The sequence below is a fragment of the Falco rusticolus genome, chromosome 6, assembly GCF_015220075.1.
Source record: "Falco rusticolus isolate bFalRus1 chromosome 6, bFalRus1.pri, whole genome shotgun sequence".
In the NCBI taxonomy this organism is placed as follows: domain Eukaryota; kingdom Metazoa; phylum Chordata; class Aves; order Falconiformes; family Falconidae; genus Falco; species Falco rusticolus.
Window position 1 is genome coordinate 88855919 of NC_051192.1, and position 21730 is coordinate 88877648.

The window sequence follows — 21730 nt, forward strand, 5'->3', positions numbered from 1 at the left end:
ATACTTCTTTCACAAACATGTTTGTTTGTGGTTTGCTACAAAAATATTGTGAGCTGTTTTCTAAATTAAGACCAGAAATTTTAATACTATATTTAATCATTAGATAATTATGGCTTCTTCCTGTATAGATATGGGTGATAAAAAGTAGGATTCATGTCATCTACTGTCAAAGTTAGTCCGAGCAAGAGGCTCCCTCTCTCACTCTCTCTGCCCCTTTCCCTCCCTCTCCCTCCACCTCCAGTTAAAGGAGAAGAGCCAATACACTCAGAGCATGTCAGGCACCTACATAAAGTATCTATTGTGGGATGGAATTTGATTGTAAAGGATATTAGATAGCACTGGTTATTTCCAACAAGAGAAGCTAATTCTTGTCCCCAGTGAACTCAACTGAAAGTATGAATTTGATTTATCTTTGACTACTGATTGTAATTTTCTAGAAGTTCAGTGTCAGAACTTCTCATATCAGGAGCAGCTTCCAAAATTATTTTATCACAGTCAATTCCATAACCATGAAAGAAAGTACAGGGAAAGGATAGAAGGATAGGTAGGAAAATGGGGACGGATGACCTACGTTAAATCAAGGATTACTGATTTATGGTTGGCTGACATGTCATGACACTTGGCAATATACATTATATCCTAAATGACTCTGCATATCCAGATTTCTTTTAAACAAATCAAGAGCAATGTTCACAAAATTGTCAATTATTTGGCCAAAGCAGTTAATCAAAATTTAATAACTGTTTAGTAACAAAACCCTGAAAAACTGTTTATTTTCTACACTGGACAACTTAGGAATTCAAATGACATTACAATAATGATAATGAGTCTTTGTAACTTTTTTACATTTATTTCATGCAGTTACAAATTTATACTATTAGGCAGACTTGTTCCCTAGTATTTGATATGCACAGGTAAACAGAGTATTAATATGTTGGCTGCTATCAAGTCATTCATTTTCATTTTAAATCCCACAGTGCTTATTAAATTTAATAAGTGACAAGCAAGGTAACAACAAAATATGAAGTTTACAAAATTATTTGAGTTAATCCAAACCAGAGGATTAAGTAAAATGTTAGAGAAGTAAACAAATGAAGTAAAGGGGGAAAATAATATTCAGAATAAAGAAGTGAAAAGCAATGTGTACATGAAGAAAATCTTAAGCTGCTTGCTTACCTCTGTGTCAAGAAAAGAACCATTAGTCATTGCAGTAATTGAGAGGTATTTGCTTAATTTACAACTGCAGTCAGAAGGCAAAGAAAATATTAAGCTCCATAAGAACTAAGATGATGAATAGCACAGAGTTTCAAAGTTCTTTTGTATAAAACAATATTTTGGCACCATCTAGAACACTGTATGCACTACAGCATGGTGCTAGGAGATAGTTTACACCCAAGATCCTAGCTTTTTATGTATTATTCCAGCTTCTACTAGGATTTGCAAGACCAAGAAAGAATCTGTAAACAACTGGAGGAAGTGAGTTGCCAACATCAAAAGAAGACAACTGGGGACAAAGTTGAATGCTACCTAAGTCTCCTGTTTCCTGTTTTGAGAAGGTACATGTTTTTTATTGGTTATTTACCTCAAAAAACTACATGGAGAAGAAAAGCCTGGAAAGAATGACCAAGATCAAGGAAGACACCCATTTGAAAAGAGTTTGAAAAGACTGAGTTACTTTTACAAAGAACATTCATAGAAAGAGCTATGATGAATGCATATCAAATAATGAATGGCCTGCAGGAGATAAATGTCTGTTCTTCTGGTCTTATACCACTGTTAGAATGACAGCACAATGATAATAGAAGAATCAGGGATTAAAAAAAAAAAAAAAAACAGTAGGAGAAAATACTTCTTCACATGATGTGTAATTAGACTGTGGGACTCGTTTCCAACAGCTTAAGAATACTAATGAGGAAACTGAGAAAGACTGCTAAGCCCTTTGCCTCAAGACGTAAACTGGACACTTACTACAAGGCATCACTTTTGTGGAATGATATCTGATTTGTAACTGGTGGCTGTGTATTCAGAGTAAGAGTCTAGTGTGAGACACAGGAGAAGGAAAAAAACACAGGTATACAAGCCCTATATATACCATAGCAGAGATCAGGACTCAGGTTCTGATTGATGGGCCATTGAAGGAATCATCCAAAGCCTGGAGGAAGTTCAAACTGAACTTTCCAACTGATAAGAAGGTGGAAACAAGATTCTTGTTAGTCTCATGGGAGAAAGCAGATTTATTGTGGGATAGCTGGTGTCATGTGGGATTATATAAAACTTATCGTGGGACATTTAAAAGAAGAACCGAAGGCATAAAAGGAAGGGATCCAGGTGATTTGGAGAACAAATGTGGGGAAATGGAGAGAGGCAGGGATAAAAGAGCTTCCCAAATGTAAGCAAACTGTCACTATTCTTGTACAGCCAAGCCTGCACCTGACTGCTGTCCTATCTCCTCGGTAAGCTTTATTCCAGACTGCTGTGTGAGTGTGCTCTCCAGCGTGTTTGTATGTGGTGTATGGATGCAGTCACCAGCAAACTTCAAGACAGGCCAGGTAGCAAGTAGTACAAGACCCCTGGGTGGCAACAACTGGAAGGGGGCTACAGGCTACAGACACCCGCTTGTTGGGGGACCAGCAAATGTAGTGGTTGGGATCTGGGGCCAGCCTTAGATAAAAAAAAAAAGTGGCCAGGGCCAACTACTGGGCAAATCTCTGAGTATATGTGTATGTGAGAGACAATCAAAGCCCCATGCTGATCTGAAGAGCTGGGACTCCATGTTTATCTAAGTGCTGTTGGTGGTTTTGTGGTTGCCAGTGAAGCACCACTCTTGGGGCTGTGTTTGGCTGCATGATGGTTATGTTGCTCTGCATGCATCTGCATGTTTGGAGATCCTTGTTACTAGCCAGACCTGCAAATGTGAGCAGCAGCAGTCACTTTGATCAGACTGGGACAGGAGGAACCTGCAGGTCCAGAAGTGCACTGGGTTTGGAAACCTTTAACATTTAGAACACAATTTGGCAAAGACATTACCCATTTCTGCTTATGCTGAAGAATCTCCACTTTTGTTGAAGGCTCTGGTACTGGAAACTTCAAGTCAGGCACAGAACCACATGGCCTTGAGATCTGACAGTATATACTTACTTTTTGAAGACTTCCTGTGTGAAAAAAACTCTTAACTATCAAAATTTATATGAACAAAGAAAATACATGGTATTGTGCAAGAAATATTCACACTAAACTAGAAATGATGTTGACTCAATTTTGCTTTTTGTAATAAATAAAAACAATGTAAAACCAGTTTGTGCTTAGTATTTGTCCCATCCTTACCTATAAACTTCCCAGTTCCATTTCACTGTGACAAGCAGCCTGTAACAGAGAGATATTTACTATGGTAAGTACCATGCGAAAGGATCATATTTCATGCAAGTTATTTTTCAGATTTAATGTTATGTAGGTAGCAGTTTTCATGGTTATAAAACTGAGTTAACTTAAGAGAGACCTATAAAAATTAGATTGTGTATATCAAGTACAGTGGAAATGCCACACTGAAATCCATTGCAGTAGCCTGTGTAACTGTGTATATTCTGAGCACTGGTTCAATTCACTTTGGAATAAATACTGGAGCGTACAAAGAACTGCAACTTCTATTGAATTTAGTGGTGATTTGACAGGAATAAAAAATGAAAAAAATTAATAAAGATTTTAAGATTTTAGTTTTGGGTAACGTATTACATGCTACTGCAGTTCCACGTTCCAGTTCATCTAAGCACTTGGGAAAATCACCATTTATTTCTGTGGGTTTTAGGCACATACTTAAATGATATACTGATGGACCATCAAGCAGCAAAGCCCTATCAGGACTGTATAAACAATTCCTTTTAAACAGGCAGAGATAGGTTTTCAAAGAAAGGTTTCTTTGTATGCATATAACAACAGGAGCAAAAGTAGTAGCTGCATCAGGGAAATCCAGTAACATATTTGCACTATTCTTTACCCTGATTTCATCAATGCTACCTCCCATGAAACCGCAAAAATTTTCAGTATGCTTTACCTGCCTGATTTATCTCTTAGTGAAGAACTAAACTTTTCCTAAGGTATATAAACAGACTAATATTGAAGACATCATTCTAATAATAATAGGTTAAGTTACAGAGTGGAGGTAGGTTTGGGGTTTTTTTTGTTTTGATTTTTGGTTTGGGGGGTTTTTTTTGGGGGGGGGGAGGGGTGTCCTAGAATATTTTAGTCCTAATTAGAACTCTGTATACTGGAATGTAAAATTATTTGATACAAGTGATGAATGGCAACTTTTGGCTTCAACACAGCTGCCAAATGACCACAGACAGAAGAGTTAGTTTCTCTAAAATGTTTTGCAATCTTTGGTTTCTTTGATGAGATCACTTAAATAATACTGTTTGTGATGATCTAAAATGGGCATTTTTACTTTTGTGTTAAGCTGGGAACAAAACAAAACATTCTAGAAAACAGTCTGCAACTGTTAAATAGCCGGTGCATATCAAGATGTAGAAATATTGGCTGCTATAATACAAACAGAGTCTATAGACCTTTTTACAGATATATATATCTATATATATCTCCCACCTTGTCTGTCTCTTTCTCTCTTTTGAAATACATAGCCACCTTACAACTATAAAATAACTGCCATCAACTACTATAAAATAGTTCACCATAAACTAAGCCACATTCAAACACCTAAATAAGATTTTAAATGCTTTGTAGTTTACTATTCAACTCATCAATTATACCAGTCCTCAGTATCTTCTGATTTTGAATTACTAACTGCACACTGTAAACATCACCCACTTTGTCTTTTCTCATCCTCAAAGATAGCAATGCTTCTTCAGATATAAGACGTTTAATCCAAAACATTAGAAAACTACTTTTTTTGTATACTGATAGCTGAGGCATAATTTCTTGTGCAAGCAGTAAGATTTACTAATTGTTTGTTCGTTATCGTTTCCTCTCCCTTTACTTCTCCTGTTCAATGTATATAAAGGTTTAGTAAGAACCAAGGTATCCAAATATCTGAGGTGAGTCTACCCAGACTTTTTCTTAATGTGAGGTCCTCAGAGATTATTGGGAGCCCTATAAAATGAGTAAAAGCACATTTATTTTTTTTTAATAAAAATGAAAAACTCCATGTGGTGGATTAACCTTGACTAAGGGCGAAGAGCCCACCCAGCCATCCTCTCACTCCCGCTCCTCAACACAACAGGGGAGAAAATAGAATGAGAAAGTTTATGAGTGGAGGTAAAGACAGGGAGATCACTTAGCAATTATAATGCCAGGCAAAACAGACTCAGTTTGGGGAAAGTTAATTTATTGCCAAGTAAAACAGATTTGGGTGGGCAGAAATAAAGGGGAACATTAGAACAAAACCTTTCCTCCCCCCTCTCCCAAGCCCAACTTCCCTCCCTCACTCCTGCCCCTGTCCCCACTCAGCCCCTGAGCAGTGCAGAGGGGATGGAGGTCAGTGAGTCCACAGCAGCTCCTCTCTGCTGCTCCTTCCCACTTACACTTTTCCTCTACTCCTGCATGCACTCTCTGTGGGCCATAACTCCTTCATGGAATGCTCCAGCTGCTCCAGCATGGTCCTCCCTGGGTTGCAATGTGGTTATCTGCTTCACTGCAGTCTTCCCCATGGACTGCAGGGGAAACTCTGCTCTGGTGCCTGGAAACCCTCCTTGCCCACTTCTCTCACTTCGGTGTTCATACTTCTGTTTCTTACCTTTCTCCTCTCATCCTCCGTCTGCCTGGTGTTTACTGCCCGCTCTTACATGCGCTTTCCCCAAGGCACCACCAGCCTGGCTGTGGACCGGCCATGCCCTGAGCTGGGCCCACTGGGGCTCCAGCCTCTCCTCGCAGAGGCCCCCCCGCAGCCCCCCACTACTGAACTTGACACCTACTCCCAATGCAGCTTGAAGAGACAGGCTGTAGTCTGGACTCTCTTGAAATGTCAAAAGTATATCCCTAATTCCCAACAAGGAGAAACAGAGATGTAGCTGGTACTACCAGATACTGCCTGCCTGCTAGTCAGGGATCTGTAACGAAGAATATGTGTGGCCTTTTTTCTATCACCTGATTCTCCTCAAATCTAATAAATGTTCTCCTACAAACTATCTAGATTCTCATTTTAGCTATGAAAGATATAAACCCTTCATTATTATATGGTATGTTTCCTCAAAATCTTCAAAGCATTTCCAAGTCCTATAGTATATAGACACAGCACTTTCATTCATGACAGACAGCTGTCTCATTCTTAATCTAGAGTAAATATAATGACATATTGAAGGTGTAGGCATTTAAGAAAGGAGTTAAAGATGAAAAGTTGGGATATCTGTTAGTAGAACCTACAAGAATCACTTGCAGGTTTTTTTTCAGTTTGCAGTTCCCTGCATATGTTTAACAATTCGTCTGTGTGGGTGTGCTGGTCTTGGCTGAGTTAATTTTCTTCATGGTAGCTAGTATGGGGCTGTGTTTTGGATCTGTACTGAAAAGTGCTGGTTATACAGAGGTGTTTTTGTTACTGCTGAGCCGTGCTGACACAGAGTCGAGGCCCTTTCTGCTCCTTACCCCACGCCACCAGCGAGGGGGCTGGGGGTGGGCAAGGAGCTGGGAGGGGGCACCACTGGGACAGCTGACCCCAGCTGACCAAGGGGATATCCCAGACCACGTGGCGTCCTGCTCAGCATGTAAAGCTGGGGAAGAAGGAAGGAAGGGACATTCAAAGTGATGCAGTTTTGTCTTCCCAAGAAACTGTGTCCTGGTTTCAGCTGGAATAATGTTAATTTTCTTATTGGTGCCTAGTTCAGTGCTGTGTGTTTGATTTGGTGTGGGAACAGGCTGGTTGGGGACTTCTTGGTTTCTCAGGCTTTGCCAATGGGAGGGCTGGAGGGGCACAGAAAACTGGGGAGGACACAACCAGGACAAATGACCCAAAATAGCCACAGAGGTATTCTGTACCACGGGACATCATGCTCGTTATATAAAATGTGGGGGGGTTGGTCAGGGTAGCTGATTGTTGCTTGTGGACCAGGTGGGCACCAGTCAGCGGGTGGTGAGCGATTGTATCGTGCATCACTAGTTTTCTCTCCTCCCTTTGGGTTTCATTCCTCTCCCTTTCTCTCTCCTCTTCATTAAAAGTGTTATTGCTATTGTTATTGTTGTTCTTTCATTTCTATTTAACTGTTATTTCTATTATTATTGTTGTTCTTTCGTTTTTATTTCAATTATTAAATTGTTCTTATCTCAACCCTTGAGTTTTACATTCTTTTCTGATTCGCCTCCCCATGCCTCTGGGTGAGGGGGGAGTAAGCGAGCAGCTGCCTGGCACTTGGGTACTGGTTGGGGTTTAACCATGATAAACCATTATGTGTGATGGAGCCCTGCTTTCCTGGAGATGGCTGGAAGTGGTGAATGAATTCCTTATTTTGCTTTAGTTACACGTGCGGCTTTTGCATTCCCTATTGAACTGTTTTTATCTCAACCCACAAGTTTTCTCACTTTTGGTCTTCCAGTTCTCTCTCCCATCCCGAATTGGAGGGAGTGAGCAAGTGGCTGCATTGTGCTTAGTTGCCAGCTGGGATCAAACAGCAACAGTGGATTTTCTTGTAATGGCAAGAAATTTCAAAGGAAATGGATAAGCTTAGCTACCAAATAAGCATCACTGATATTGAAAGGATTTTATACTCCTAGAAAAAACAATTTAGTGGTTTTTAGGGAAAGTAAAAGTACAGATTTTAGTCTCATGAGCGGCATTCAATGTTTTTTCTATTAGCAATTACTTTAAACCTTCAAAATGTAAGTTTAATCTGTGGGTATTCACAAGCCTGTAAATACTTTTGTATAGGACTGATTACATTTCCCACTTTCTCCCCCACTGTCCCAAAGCAAGGACGTCTCCTTTGTGTCACTTTTATTGCTATTAACTCACATTTTAAATAGCCAAAGATGTTTCTTTAGGGCTTAGATGCATGGTAAGAAAAACAATTACATTCCTCAAATCATCAGGAAACAAGGTCATAGAACATACAAATGTATTGAACATCCTGTGTATTGAAAATAGGCTTAAAAATCAGGAAGTGCATGGAATTGTAAATGTTAATAATTAAAAATAAATTATTCCAATCAGTCAACATTTATTAATTTTTGCATGCAAGATCAGAAACAGCCATTCTTTCGGATTAAATATGCATCCACAGCAATCATTGCTCTGACAGCTAAATGAGGGTATACATAAATTACTCTGTTGAAACTCAACATTTACATAAACAGGAATATTCCTTAGATTCATGAAAATTTGAAAACGTCCTTGACCCTTTCTTTCCCCTCTGCTCTTTCACTTTGCATTCTCACATTCTCTGAGATATACCAAGATGACCTCTCCTATTCGTTCAAATTTCAAAATGAGCAGGACTCTTATAAAACAAAATAAAAACTTTATTTCAGGCCTCAAAGTAGTCTCTATAGATTAATGATATTTTTAATTGAAAAGCTGGAATACTGGTCTAAACTAGAAATACTTATCTTGTTAAAAGTAATGATGACTACAGGAGAAATCAAAACTGTTTCTTTCTTTTACCCTATTTCCCTTTCTGAGGCAGGCTAGATTTTCCCATTTCAAAACACTTCAAATTAAAGCACGAGGCTGAAGGAAAATCCACTTCATGTCTTTAGTACACCTTCTTTTATTGTCTCCTTCCAATCCAGCTCTTTTTTTGCTGTCTTGCATTGGGCTTCCAAATGCCACTAATTCAGCCTTATCATCATTTCCTGTCTCTCAGTTTCCCAGTTTCAGTGCTAATAGTTTAACAGCTAATAGTTTAACATTTCTTTCAATTCAGAAATAACCTAGGTCTTCATAAGTGTTTCAGAATGCAGATAAACTGGTTTCATAAATAAAGTTTCATAGCCTGTGACAGGAGGAAAGTATTCTTGGAAAACTCCATTGAGAGGTGTCTGCAAATAAAGCACCATCAAAAAATCTTAACATTCCAGGCCAACAATGTCATACAGCACAGTGCTGTACCATTTGAACTTAGCAGCTCAGGCAAAGAGTGAATCCAAGTTAAAGATGCTAGAAACGGTGTCACCGAATCCAGGTTTAATACATCAGACATGATTTCACTGCATGGAGGTATCCAGCCAGTTTTGACATCTACCAGAAATATAATTGAATATCCTTGAAATCTACAAAGAGTGCAGTGATTATAGGCTAGCAGGCCTTCCAAAATGTCAGGGCTGACACTGTAATCAGGTGCAGAAGACATCTAGTAACATTGCTGCCGTCAACCTACCAGCCACCTGTTGGTTACTCTAAAGACAGTGGATTCATACTAGAGTGGGTTCACAGCTGATGACAAGACAGACTTCTTCATCAAGGACAACAGGGACATAAAGTACAGTTATCTGCTTAAGTCCTGTAACTAACATCTTGCCAAGATATTTTGGGTGGAATAATAAAACATCTAAGATTACAATATAGCAACCACAACAATAAGAGAAACTTTATAATGTGCTTTTATTTTTATCTCAAATCAATATAGTATTTGGAAACCAGAGCACCGACATAACAAAGGACTGGAAAAAACCTCTTGCATCATCAGATATTGCTTCCTATCATTGTCATTAGCTTTTCCAATTCCATCAAGAAACACATTTAATTTTTTACTACCACTGTCATTTGGAAGGATGATCCTGATTACTTTATAACCTAAGAATTTCTTCTAACTTCTAGCCTAAATTTACTCACAGCCAGTACATGCATACTGGTTTTCTCTAATCTTTTAGAAACGCCTGTTACGTTATGTTCAGGGATAACCATTACCTTCTCTATGGCCATACTACATGCAAAATTATTAATCTTCCAGTTTTATCATATTGAAGCTCAGGGATGTCCTTTGACTAGTCAAAATAGACAGATCTTTTTCTTCTACTGTCATTTTCATCTACGCTGCCCAAGTTTATTGTGGATTTTCCTATTAACTCCTGAGCAAGTGACTTTGAACTTTGTTTTATTATTATATTGCATCCAATTTCTGTTTCTTAAAGCTTGAAAGTAGTCGACTTTGCCTGTATAACATTTTGATCATCCTCTGTGTTGAAATGCTCTCCTTTATATTAACACTAGATTTCACTAGCTCATTACTTCTTCTGTCAGGTTCATCTAGTAACATCATTCAAAGGTCAAGATTCAGATATTCACTGTGTTTAACAAATCCATGCTGTGGAGGAGGTTTTTAGGCCTCAGGACTCTGTCTGAATCATATCAGAATTTAAAAAAGCTTCTAAGATTCAGCATTTTTTTGCTTTTTTTAGGAAACATAATTGCTTCATAATAAAAAGTGTCAGAAACCTGAAACAACTCTCCTGTTTGAAACCCAACCCTAATATTGAGTACAGCTCCAATACTGTGAGTGTAACTTGTCACAAGTACCATATGTAGTTGAAATCATTCCCCTAGTTTATCCTCTCAAACACATTTGACTAATTTATGGTCTGAGAGGAACAGGGCTGCTGATAATTCTAATTTGTAATTACTTGGGCGCTTTATCACAAAGGTATTTAAAAATATGCTTAATGTAGGTATGAGTGTAGTTATCAAAGGCTTCTCTAGGAATGGTATGATAGCGGAAAGACTCTGCTATCCCACTGTATTTCCAAAGGTTTCAATCTGAGTTTCCTCTGGAACCATGCTGAGAGCTGTGCCTGCTTAAAACAGCTATAAATACGTTGCAGCCATTCAGCCATTCAGAGAGTCAAGCCTACTAGATACATTATTAATTATCTAAGTTTATTCCACACATTGGCTACAGAATGTAATATTCTTTATTCATACTAGCCCAGTTACTATTTTTTACTTACATACTCTACTGCATCAGGACTGTTGGCTCAGCAGGTCTATTAAGATATATTTTATTATTCTGGTGTTCTACACAAAAAATAATCAGTACTGGAATTCTCCAGTCAGCACAAGTGGCTTGAACAAATACCAAAACATGTTTAATACTGTGGAAATGTATTATACAGTATATATTACAAACTTACTCCAAAGCTTTACTTTTTTCTTTCAGAAATAGAGTCTATAAAGAAAGCTGCACTCAGAACCCTGAGGCAGATCAATTTTTATGGCCATAAAATTGTTATTATATTTTATTTCCTTACTAGAAGTGAAGAAGAATTTCTGATTGATGATGTTTTCTGATGTTTGATTAATTATATACAAAGATAAAGAGACAAGGTTGTTAGCTGGATAACAGTAACGTGTCAAAAATTCAGCAATAAAGCAGTAAAAGCAACAGAAAATCTGTAGTGTAAAGCTTATTCTGACCTTTTTCATCATATTGTGTTGATAGAAGAGATCAAACTTTGGGGGACAAATGACTAGTTTATCTAATGCAGCAAGCATGAATCTTAGTAAGCTTCTGTACAAATTTTGCATTATGGAACAAAATACCATTAAACAATGTGACCAGAGTTGTTTTGCCATTTTCTGCAGTCCGATCCATCCGTGGACATCAAGGCATCTAATATTTCTATATTATGAAAGGAAAGAATTTCCAGCATTCGGGAAAGGGGTGACAAGAATGTCCAAGTAAGCGACTTCTGAGAATTGATCAAGTATAAAGCCCATTCAGCATAGTGACTCATTGACTACATTTTTCATAGTAAACAGTTTCATTTACTAAGGCCATCTGGCATGAAACTGCCAGTATCTTTGCAAGTAACTTTTTCTCCAGAACAGAGTGACTGCATGAAAACTGCTTAATGGAAATAATTCCTGGAACGCTCTGATTTTCAAGGAACATTTTCGAAGAAATTTGAGAGGATTCATTGTAACAGCTTTTTAATACCAACAATCACATTGCAGTGCAATTGAATGTTTCAAGGTACTGTTTAATTTAATAGATGTAGATTTAGAATCTAAATATATGCACTAGGTCAATTAAGGCTAGTGTTTAATACTGCAAAAAAGTGACAGAGAAAGCAGACAAAGAAATAGAACAAACAGGGGGAAGCTTTCCTATAGATTTACTCCCAATAAGAGAAGGGCTGTTTGAAGAGCTGAAAGACAATTTGAGAGTGATCTTCAAAATCTGTTATAATTCACTGAAGACAAATTCAAGAAAATTAGTCTCGATAAATTCACCCAATTCGTAAGAGACACTGTATGTGAAGCTAGTCAAAGGGAGGAAGAGTGTCATGAGGAACTGACATTTTCTCAGAGAAATTACTTCTAGGGCACTTGTGAACTGACAACTAAAGGAGGTAGCAGGTGACCTATTTGGATAAATCTGTCACTTTTCACTGATCGAAAAGCAGAGGAAAAGCACACAAAGAGTGAATGGAAAACCAAACCACCCAAGCTCCTCAGAACAAACTGGAAGTTGATTTGACAGTCTTGAAATGAGAGCCAAATAGGAAGAGACACCCAAAGTATCAAGAATCAATTCCATGATGATAACAGTAAAAATAAATACAAGGCAGTAACTGGTACAAATAACCTGACAAGAGGGAACACTTGATAACAAGCAGGTGACCTAAGTACAATTTAGGACGCTTTTGCAAAGAACAACTTCAGTTAATACAAACAACAAATGCTGAGATCTTCAGACAGAAAATGTAAATGGCAGCCAGGACCATATTTTGTTTTTTTCAGATTGACTCAGTCTGATTAATTTCATGATAGGGTAATGAAAAGATAGCTGAAGTAATCTTTGAAAAGACAGCAGTTACTCTTGAGAATTTATGGAGGATGGCAGATGGATCAAAAGACCACAAAAAGGGAAAATGCGGTGCTGAACTTCCTCAAACAAAAGGAAAATACTTCAAGGCTTTTAGATTGTACGTTCTAAAAAAACTCTGAAACAAATAATCAAACAGCCAGTTTGCAAATACGGGGAAGATAACAAGCAGCTGATGTATATTTGTCAGACCAAATCATGTTAAGCAAAGTACATTTCCTTCTACAACTGAATAATAGATCTTGTGGGTAGCAAAGAAGTGGTATGGATATATATCTTGACTATAGGATGCCTTTTGACACTGATTAATATGACAGTATTGTAAGCAAAGCAGGGGAAAAAAGTCCTAGAGCAAGTATAAGATTCTGCACAGACAGGATGCACTAATACACAAAGGAGCAAAACATTATTTATATAAAAGATATAATGTTGTTTACCCTAAGAAAAGGGAGGAAGGATAATATTGTTGAAGTACACAAGAAGCTGTTACAGATGAGGAAGCCATTTTTTCCCTTTTTCCATGGTGGACATGAGAATGAGAAAACTGCAGCAAGAAAGATTCAGGGAAACTCTTGGGAAAAACCACCAGTGCTTTGGGATAGAAAGTCAGACCCATGGGCACCAGGAGAGAAAGGCAGAGCAGGCAAGGCCGTCATGGCCATCAGAGGGCTTTACAAACAGAGAAGGTAAAGGTCTGTCAGGAATGGAATAGGTGCAGTGAAAATGTTTTGAGCGAGGAGACAGACAAGATTAAATTTAGCACCACACAGTTCAATGTGCTCAATTTTCTGTAACTCCCTCGCCAATGCCTGTTTAGGTATCGCTGTTCACACAGTACAAGCCTTCATGTTCTTTGGTGGGTAGGGTGGGTTCAATTTTGAACATCTCCCTAGAAAAAGACAGATATAGCAGCCCTTGAATGATATGACAGAAGGATTTGGAAGCTGATACAAATCTGCTGCCTCCTTTATGCTTAACCTTAGTGCTCCTAGCATGAAGTGGCAAATTCTGAGGGGTGTGTGTGTTTCGAGGGAGCGCACAATATCCCACTGCAAAGGCCATAAAACATTAAAAGTAAATCAGAACTTCTTTGTGAAGTAGAAAGCTTCTTTTCAGGCTTTGGAATTCCCTTGTTTACTTCTCCCTGTCTGTAAAATTCAGGTGATTATCTTTTCTTATTTCTTGGGCATTTGTGTTGAGCTTAATGACCATATGTCAGCAAAGCAGCATGACAAAAGGGTCTGATTTTAAGATACCTTAAGCAAAAACCTTAAAGTAGAAAGGCTGCCAAAAATAGCAAGAAATTCTATATTTCTGCTTCTTTTTCATCATCATTGTTTTTTTATGTTGTCATGGTTTAACCCCGGCCAGCAACTAAGTACCACACAGCCGCTCACTCACTTTCCCCCTTACCCAGAGGGATGGGGAAGAAAATCAGAAAAGAATGTAAAACTCAAGGGTTGAGATAAGAACAATTTACTAATTGAAATAAAATAAAAGAAATGATAAAAATAACAACAATTGTAATGAAAAGAAGACACAAGTAGAATAAAATACAAAGGGAAGGGGAAAAAACCCAACACGTGATGCACAATACAATTGCTCACCACCCGCTGACTGATGCCCAGCCAGTCCCCGAGCAATGATCAGCAGGCCCCAGCCAGCTACCCCAGTTTGTATACTGATCATGACGTTCTATGGTATGGAATATCCCTTTGGCTAGTTGGGGTCAGCTGTCCCGGCTGTGTCCTCTGCCAGTTTCTTGTGCCCCTCCAGCCCTCTCATTGGCAAGACATGAGAAACTAAAAAGTCCTTGACTGGGTATGAACATTACCCAGCAACAACTAAAAACATCAGTGTGCTGTCAACATTGTTCCCAGCCAAATACAAATGCACAGCACTGCACCAGCTTCTAAGAAGAAAATTAACTCTATCCCAGCTGAAACTAGAACATGCGTTTTTGTGAAAAATAATAAACAAAATAATAAAAATCATACATTTTCAGCTACCTAAAAATAAGTTTAAATTATGTTAGGCTTTGGAAAATTAGAATAATTTCTGGATACCCTTAAGCACTTATAAAAAGACAAACAAACTTGACATTTGACTTTGCAAATCATGCTAAAATGAATAAAAGTGCCCTGGGTAACATAAAATCAGAAAATAAAAAATATTAAATGCTCTGAATTGCAGGTGGTGTTCTATCTTGAGTGATGCTGAGATTACACAATCAGATGATCTTGGAAACTTAGAGAATCCTTCATTCTGCATTGCCTGGACCTCATGCTGCTGTCTCCAGGGCCTGGCTTCCTTCTAGTCTGACTCAGTCACCCAGTCTCTCCAGTAGCGAGGCTGTATGTGTCTACCCAGTAAGTAGTTTATACTATCTACAAAATATATGTATATATACATATATATATATGTATATACAGGTCTGGCCACAGATCACAGGCAGACACACAGAGCTCTCACAGAATACCAAAGCTCTGATTGCCTCATCTCTTCCCCTCTCTGACTGAGCAGGATGGAATTCTGATGGTGTGAAAATATGTATATGCATATGTGCAAGGTGGGTCTATCCACCAGGTAGGCTCAGATATACAGTCTGACCAGCAGCTGCCTCTTAATTGTACTCAGTTGTTGGCATCTGGACTTATGAGCCCCCAAGACCTCATATACACAGACTAAAGACCCCCTATCAGAAAATATTTGAAGGTGGAATTTAATAAGGAGATAGGACAAACTGAGGTGATCAGGCACAGAGTACAAACAGACAAGTGTATTGACCAACTAACTATTTATATAACAATGGACACATTTATTTTCTTATCCCTCTATTTCCCATACCCCTATCAACTAAATACTTTGCTTTTTCTGCCTCTGGTTCCTCCCCTATACGTCTTAAAATAAGCCCTGTGCAATCCCAAAAATGCTCTTTCACCACATCACATAAAGAATGTATCCTAGACCCCCAGGCAGTGACTCCCCTTAGTCTGAAAGATGATTCAGAGTTCCTCCTGATGGGTCATTGTGATAGGTCTCATACCTGGACAGCTAGGACAGCCGCAGGAGGGGCCTAGGCAAGGTGGACATTCCTCCAGAGCCCTTGATTTGGGTTCGTGCCTGTCAGTGTGACCCTGCACTCCTCTGATCTTGTCGGGATGGTGGTTCCTTCATTGTTGGTGGCCCGGGAGTAGCCGGGGAAAGTTACCACGTTACTCCTCCTGCCATTGTTTCTCTGTTCTTTGTGTGTACAGATGAGCTTCTTACCACTTAACAAGTACTACATGGTATGAAGTTTTTCAATGACTACAAAATTACATAGGGATCAGAATACAACTACCAGAGAAGGAAGGATTTCTGAATATATTTTAGTGTAGTCGTCTCTGCTTTTATGAAAGGTAACAATAACCTTTTCCTAAACTACCTTGATAGATTTTCATCTAAGCAAACAGCTTAACCCGTAAATACAGCGGTATCTATGTACCTAAAAAAATCTGCATTTCCATACAATAAAATGGATATTAATTTTTTTGGTTTGGAGATAAGAAGACTTAGGGAAAAAATGAAAGAATTAAATAGGCATTTCAAAACTATTTTCACTTCCCTAATCTTCATTCCACTTTAAAGAGTTTTCTGAAGTTTCAGAAGCAATCTGAAGCTCATTAAAAACACACATCCGTCTCCCTTTCCTCTTTGCTAGCAGCAATACTCCCAAGCAAAGTGATGCCATTAGCTCCTTGCCCCTACTGGCACACTTGCTAACTCTCCCAATAGTTCCTGGAGTGCAGAGCATGAGTTATTTTTAATCTAATATCTTTCATTTATGCTGGATTTCATAGCTGAAAATTCACCTTGGTTCATCTGAGGAAAGCATACCTTGTTTAGCATCTGCTCCTTATCATCTACACTTCTAAATCAAGATTGTCCCTGTGATATCTAAGAGAATCACAAATGTATTAAACTAACAGAAGGAGATCTCTTTATCTTTCCTTCTTCGCCCTCTGCATTTCTCTTGTAAAGGTTATTTTTAAAAAAAAAAAAAAGGAAAAGTTCTGCTTTGGTTTATTATTTGGTACATTAACTCAAGGGATTTTGCTGTTGTTGCTTGGAGACAGCTGGAACGAAGGGGGGATTTCACATTGTGCAAGTAGGTTTAGATATGTTATCGCTCATTCTGCATACCTTTTCACGTTACCTGATGCAAATGCCAAGCTGAAATCCTCAGGCATACGAGAAACATGTCCCATTTGCCATGCTTCTTTTTCCACGAGCTAAGGTACACCTCACATTTTTATATTTTCCTTTCACTGAAGGGAGAGGGGATCAGTTCCAAATTCACTGTGAAAAAAACTAATTGAAATTGTTGCCATTGCAGTGATCACAGTCCAGGTCATTTATGTATGGATAAATTAAAGTTTATAGACACATTGATAGACAATGCAAATGCTGTGTACAGTGACATTAAATAAACAAGATGTTATTCATAATTTCAATGTTATGTTTCCTTCAGTACCTGTAACTGATGTTCTTCTTGAGCTTCATTACCTATAGAATTATTCAACTCTTCCATATGAATGGCAAGTGTATTACAAAAAGAAGATACTGGCTAATGTGTAACGTTTATTGCATCAAGAAACTACTTTTAATGCATATAACTGTCTCTGCTCTATGCATACTGGAAAAAATTACACGGTTTAGCAAAACTGGTTTTGATCTCAATGTGAAAAGAATTTCAGCAGCTCCATTCACTTAATTGGATTTGCTATGCATTGTAAACCAAGCAGTACCTTTCACTCAGCTACAAAAATAAGCCAAGGTTTAAAAATAATGCAGCCGCAGATATTTACAATACAATATAAATTGTAAATATAAATTGAAAGTCACTAACAGGCCCATGCATCTTTTCGCTTCCTCACATAAGGGCTAAACAATACATTTATGTCTGCTACTTGTAGAACATAAGGGGTGGGTGCTGCAAATACCAGGTGTCGAGAAACATACCTATGTGATTTTAAATATGTTCTTACTGTCAGCTGGATGTGAAATACCACTTAGGTAAAGCATTTAGCTGCCTTGCTGGATGAATATAATAGTAGCTAGCCTCTGAGAGTGCTGGGATACTTTAAAAAATCCCCACAGTTTTATGGGCACGTGTGTCACCACTGTGACCAAAATGTTTACTTTAGAAAACAGTACTCTATTAATTTTCAAAGTCAGTTCCTTGAATTTGAAATTTTAGAGGAAAACTGGCCTGCTTTCTTCCAACCTTGTTGGTTTAAACATAAAAAGTTGATGGCGGCTTTGAAGTCCTGAGTTAGATACATGAACTTATTGTACTTGCTCTAGATCTAGGCAACAGAGGACATTATTACTTCTTCAACTGACAGTCAGTTCCTTTCACCTTTGACTGATTCTATTTTAGCTAGATTAAAATCATTCCTCTCCCTTTCCAAAGTCCAGTCCTTCACCTATAAACTCTGAGAGTTTTTACACATTTGCATGCAAATATTCTCACAATCTTATTGCAACATATATTTGTTTTCTCAGATTTTGTATAAGCTACCAAGGTGGGTCTTGATACTGCTATTCCTTGAGATTTTTCTAGTCTTGTATTTTTTGTAATAGCAAGTAAAAGGTAAATTCCTATTCATAGCATAGATATTTGTTTTAATGAGTATTTACTTGGGTAAATGAGTGTCTGCATAATTGAGTAATACAGATGCCAGGTATAATTAAGCATAACAATAAGTTATGCCACCTGTTTACAAATAAAAACCATAAATTCAATATTTAGTTTCTTGAAGCATCTTCTCAACATCAAATGATTATACTGCTGCTTCCATACTGTAGGCATCTCAAGATTCAGTTAATTTATACCTACTACTTAGAATAATGTTTTATAGTAGTTTTAAGGGGAGAACAAAGTGATTTGTTTTAATAAGGAGGGGAAGTGGCTCCTTTCAATACAGAAGAAACTTCAGGCAGGATTCTGCCTTAAGCTATATGTAATATCCTGCTAATTCCACCATATTTAAATGTTCTTGGATATGACTGCAGTGTGCTTTAGGTACTTCCTGTTAGAATCTGCCCAAGGTGGCAAGAAAGGTTACAATATCAGCAAAAGACTTCTGGCACTTTTGTTAAATTCCTGGCTTCACCACAGATTTAAAAGGGGAGCTGCTACACGTTATTTAAAGACTAAGCCAAAACAAGGATCTAAGCTCACAAAACAAGATTGTTCAGACTAAGTAACAATGAACCTCCTGTGGTCCAGAGTACCTCATGCTAGCACCACCACAAATCTAACTGTGCAACCTAGCAAGCACCATCCAAAAGTCCCTGAAACATCTGTAGTTCTTCACTGTGCATACATCTGGAGACATTTTAACCTGTGTTCAAGCCCCATCCAAAGTCCACTGAGACCAAGAAAATAAGCAGACTAATATGTAAACCCACTGACCTGGTCAGCATCGTTAGAGCAGCACTAAACTCCCTCAAGAATAACCACACTTTCCAGAAAATGTAACTGAAGCAAGTCAGAAGAAAGAAAAAGGGTAGTAGTTGGAGGTATGAGAACTCAGGTGAGGACCCACTTCCATTCTATTTGAATTTATCACCAAATCCCCTGCATATTTCTCCAATAACAGCACAACAGGAGAGTATAGCATTTATTTATCCATATTATCTTCTACTGGGTGCAGTCCTGGGAGATGTGCATTTGTCCCCTCAGGCTGAGGAGGATACTTGTTCTGGCTTTTCCAATTCCCAAAGTAAAAATTCTTTCTTTTATTGATTAGTTAACTTTTTACTTTTTAAAAGAAGCATGGCTGTTGGAGATGACACATTTAATAAAAAGTTTCGGAATTTATGTTATAGCTGAGTCTTAGGGTGCACTAGGTAACTAATACAAGAATTGAAGCATTCTAAAGACAAGACACTTCAGATTATGATTATTCAAAACGTAAATTTTTAAATCACATTTCTGAGGCACTTAAGGCAAGATTTTGTATTCCATTATTAAAAGACCAAGTTTTCAGACATCAGGGTCTTTTACTTGATCTAATACTTACACTAAATTTTAATGTGTTGAATGAGTATGTGATGGTCACAGATAACAGTGAGATCTTCCCTATAATCATTATTCTATTAAAAGATCTTGTTTTCCTTTGCCCTGAATTAAAATTTATGCTGTATTTATAACTTGGATTACACAGGTAAGTGAGTTTAGACTTGGTGGTTAATGCAAGACGTGATGAGAATTTTTTTTTTTTATATTAAAGACAGAAAAGCTTCACTTTTTCTCTCATCAAAGAAAACAAAAATAAAAGATTTTATATGTCCTGAGGATAAACAATTTCTTCAACCCCAAATCAAACAATTTTTTTGTCATCCAAATTAAATTTTTAATCTTATCTTAAAGTTAAAGCAACTAAAGTTTTAAACAAAATATCTAATAATGAAAAGCAGGAACCATTTGGAACATGGCAAAACAAACCATTTTGAGTATTCAAATGCTCTAGATAAGAATTGGAGAAGGAGTTGACAAGAAGCCGATTTATTTGCAGAATTCAAAGTCAATTTGTAAATACTTCTACTTGCCGTAATACTTTCTCTTTTACAAAACGAACAAATAAACAAAAAAAAAACCCTACCAAAAAAACCCTAGAGTGCCCATCATAATTCATTGAATGAAGAAAGCCGTGTTAAGCTGATCAGCAGGTGGAGTTAGTACTCTACATGGCTTAATACTTATTTATGGTTGAATCATAGGACTCAAAAAAGAAGACAAACAAGCTTACAGTTACAACAATAATGCTCTTTGTTTCAGAAAGTAAATAAAATGAATTTATATCTTCCAAGGCTGCTTATATAGAATCATAGAATCATTTATATTGGAAAGGACCTTTAAGATCATCAAATCTAGCCGTTAACCTAACACTGCCAAGTCTGCCACTAAATCATGTCCCTAAGTGACACATCCAGACATCTCTTAAATACCTCCAGGGACGCTAACTCCATCACTTCCCTGAGCAGCCTATTCCAATCCCTCACCACCCTTTCACTGAAGAAATTTTCCCTAACATCCACTCTAAACCTCCCCTGGCACAACTTGAGGCCATTTCCTCTTGTCCTATCACTTGTTATCTGGGAGAAGAGCCTGGCACCCACCTGCCTACAACCAACCTCTTTTCAGGTAGCTGTGGAGAGCAATAAGGTCCCCCTAATCCTCCTTTTCTCCAGGCTAAACACCAGTTCCCTCAGCCACTCCTCAGAAGACTTGTGCTCCAGACCCTTCACCACCTCCATTGCCCATCTCTGGACACATTTCAGCACCTCTACGTCCCTCTTGAAGTGAGTGGGCCAAAACTGAACCCAGGATTCAAGGTGTGGCCTCACTAGTACCGAGTACAGGGGACAATAACTTCCCTAGTCCTGATGGCCACACTCTTTCTGATACAAGCCAGGATGCTCTTGGCCTCCTTGACCACCTGGGCATACTGCCAGCTCATGTTCATCTGGCTGCCAGCCAGCATCTCCAGGTCCTTTTCCACCAGGTAGTTTTCCAGGCAATTTTCCCCAAGCCTGTAGTGCTGTGTGGGGTTGTTGTGACCCAAGTGTAGGACCCAGCACTTCTCTTTGTTGAACTTCATACAGTTGGCCTCAGCCCATCAATCCAGCCTGTCCAGATCCCTCTGTAGAGCCTTCCTACCTTCAAGGAGATCAACACTGCTCCTAACTTGGCATAGCCTGCAAACTTATTGAGGGTGCACTCGATCCCCTCATCCAGATCATGGACAAAGGTATTAAATGGAGCTGGCCCCAATACTGGGCCTTGGAGAACACCACTTGTGACTGGCCACCAACTGTCTTTAACTCTATTCACCACCACTCTTTGGGATCAGCCATCCAGTGAGTTTCTTACTCAGTGAAAGTACACCCATCCAAGCCATGAGCAGCCAGTTTCTCTA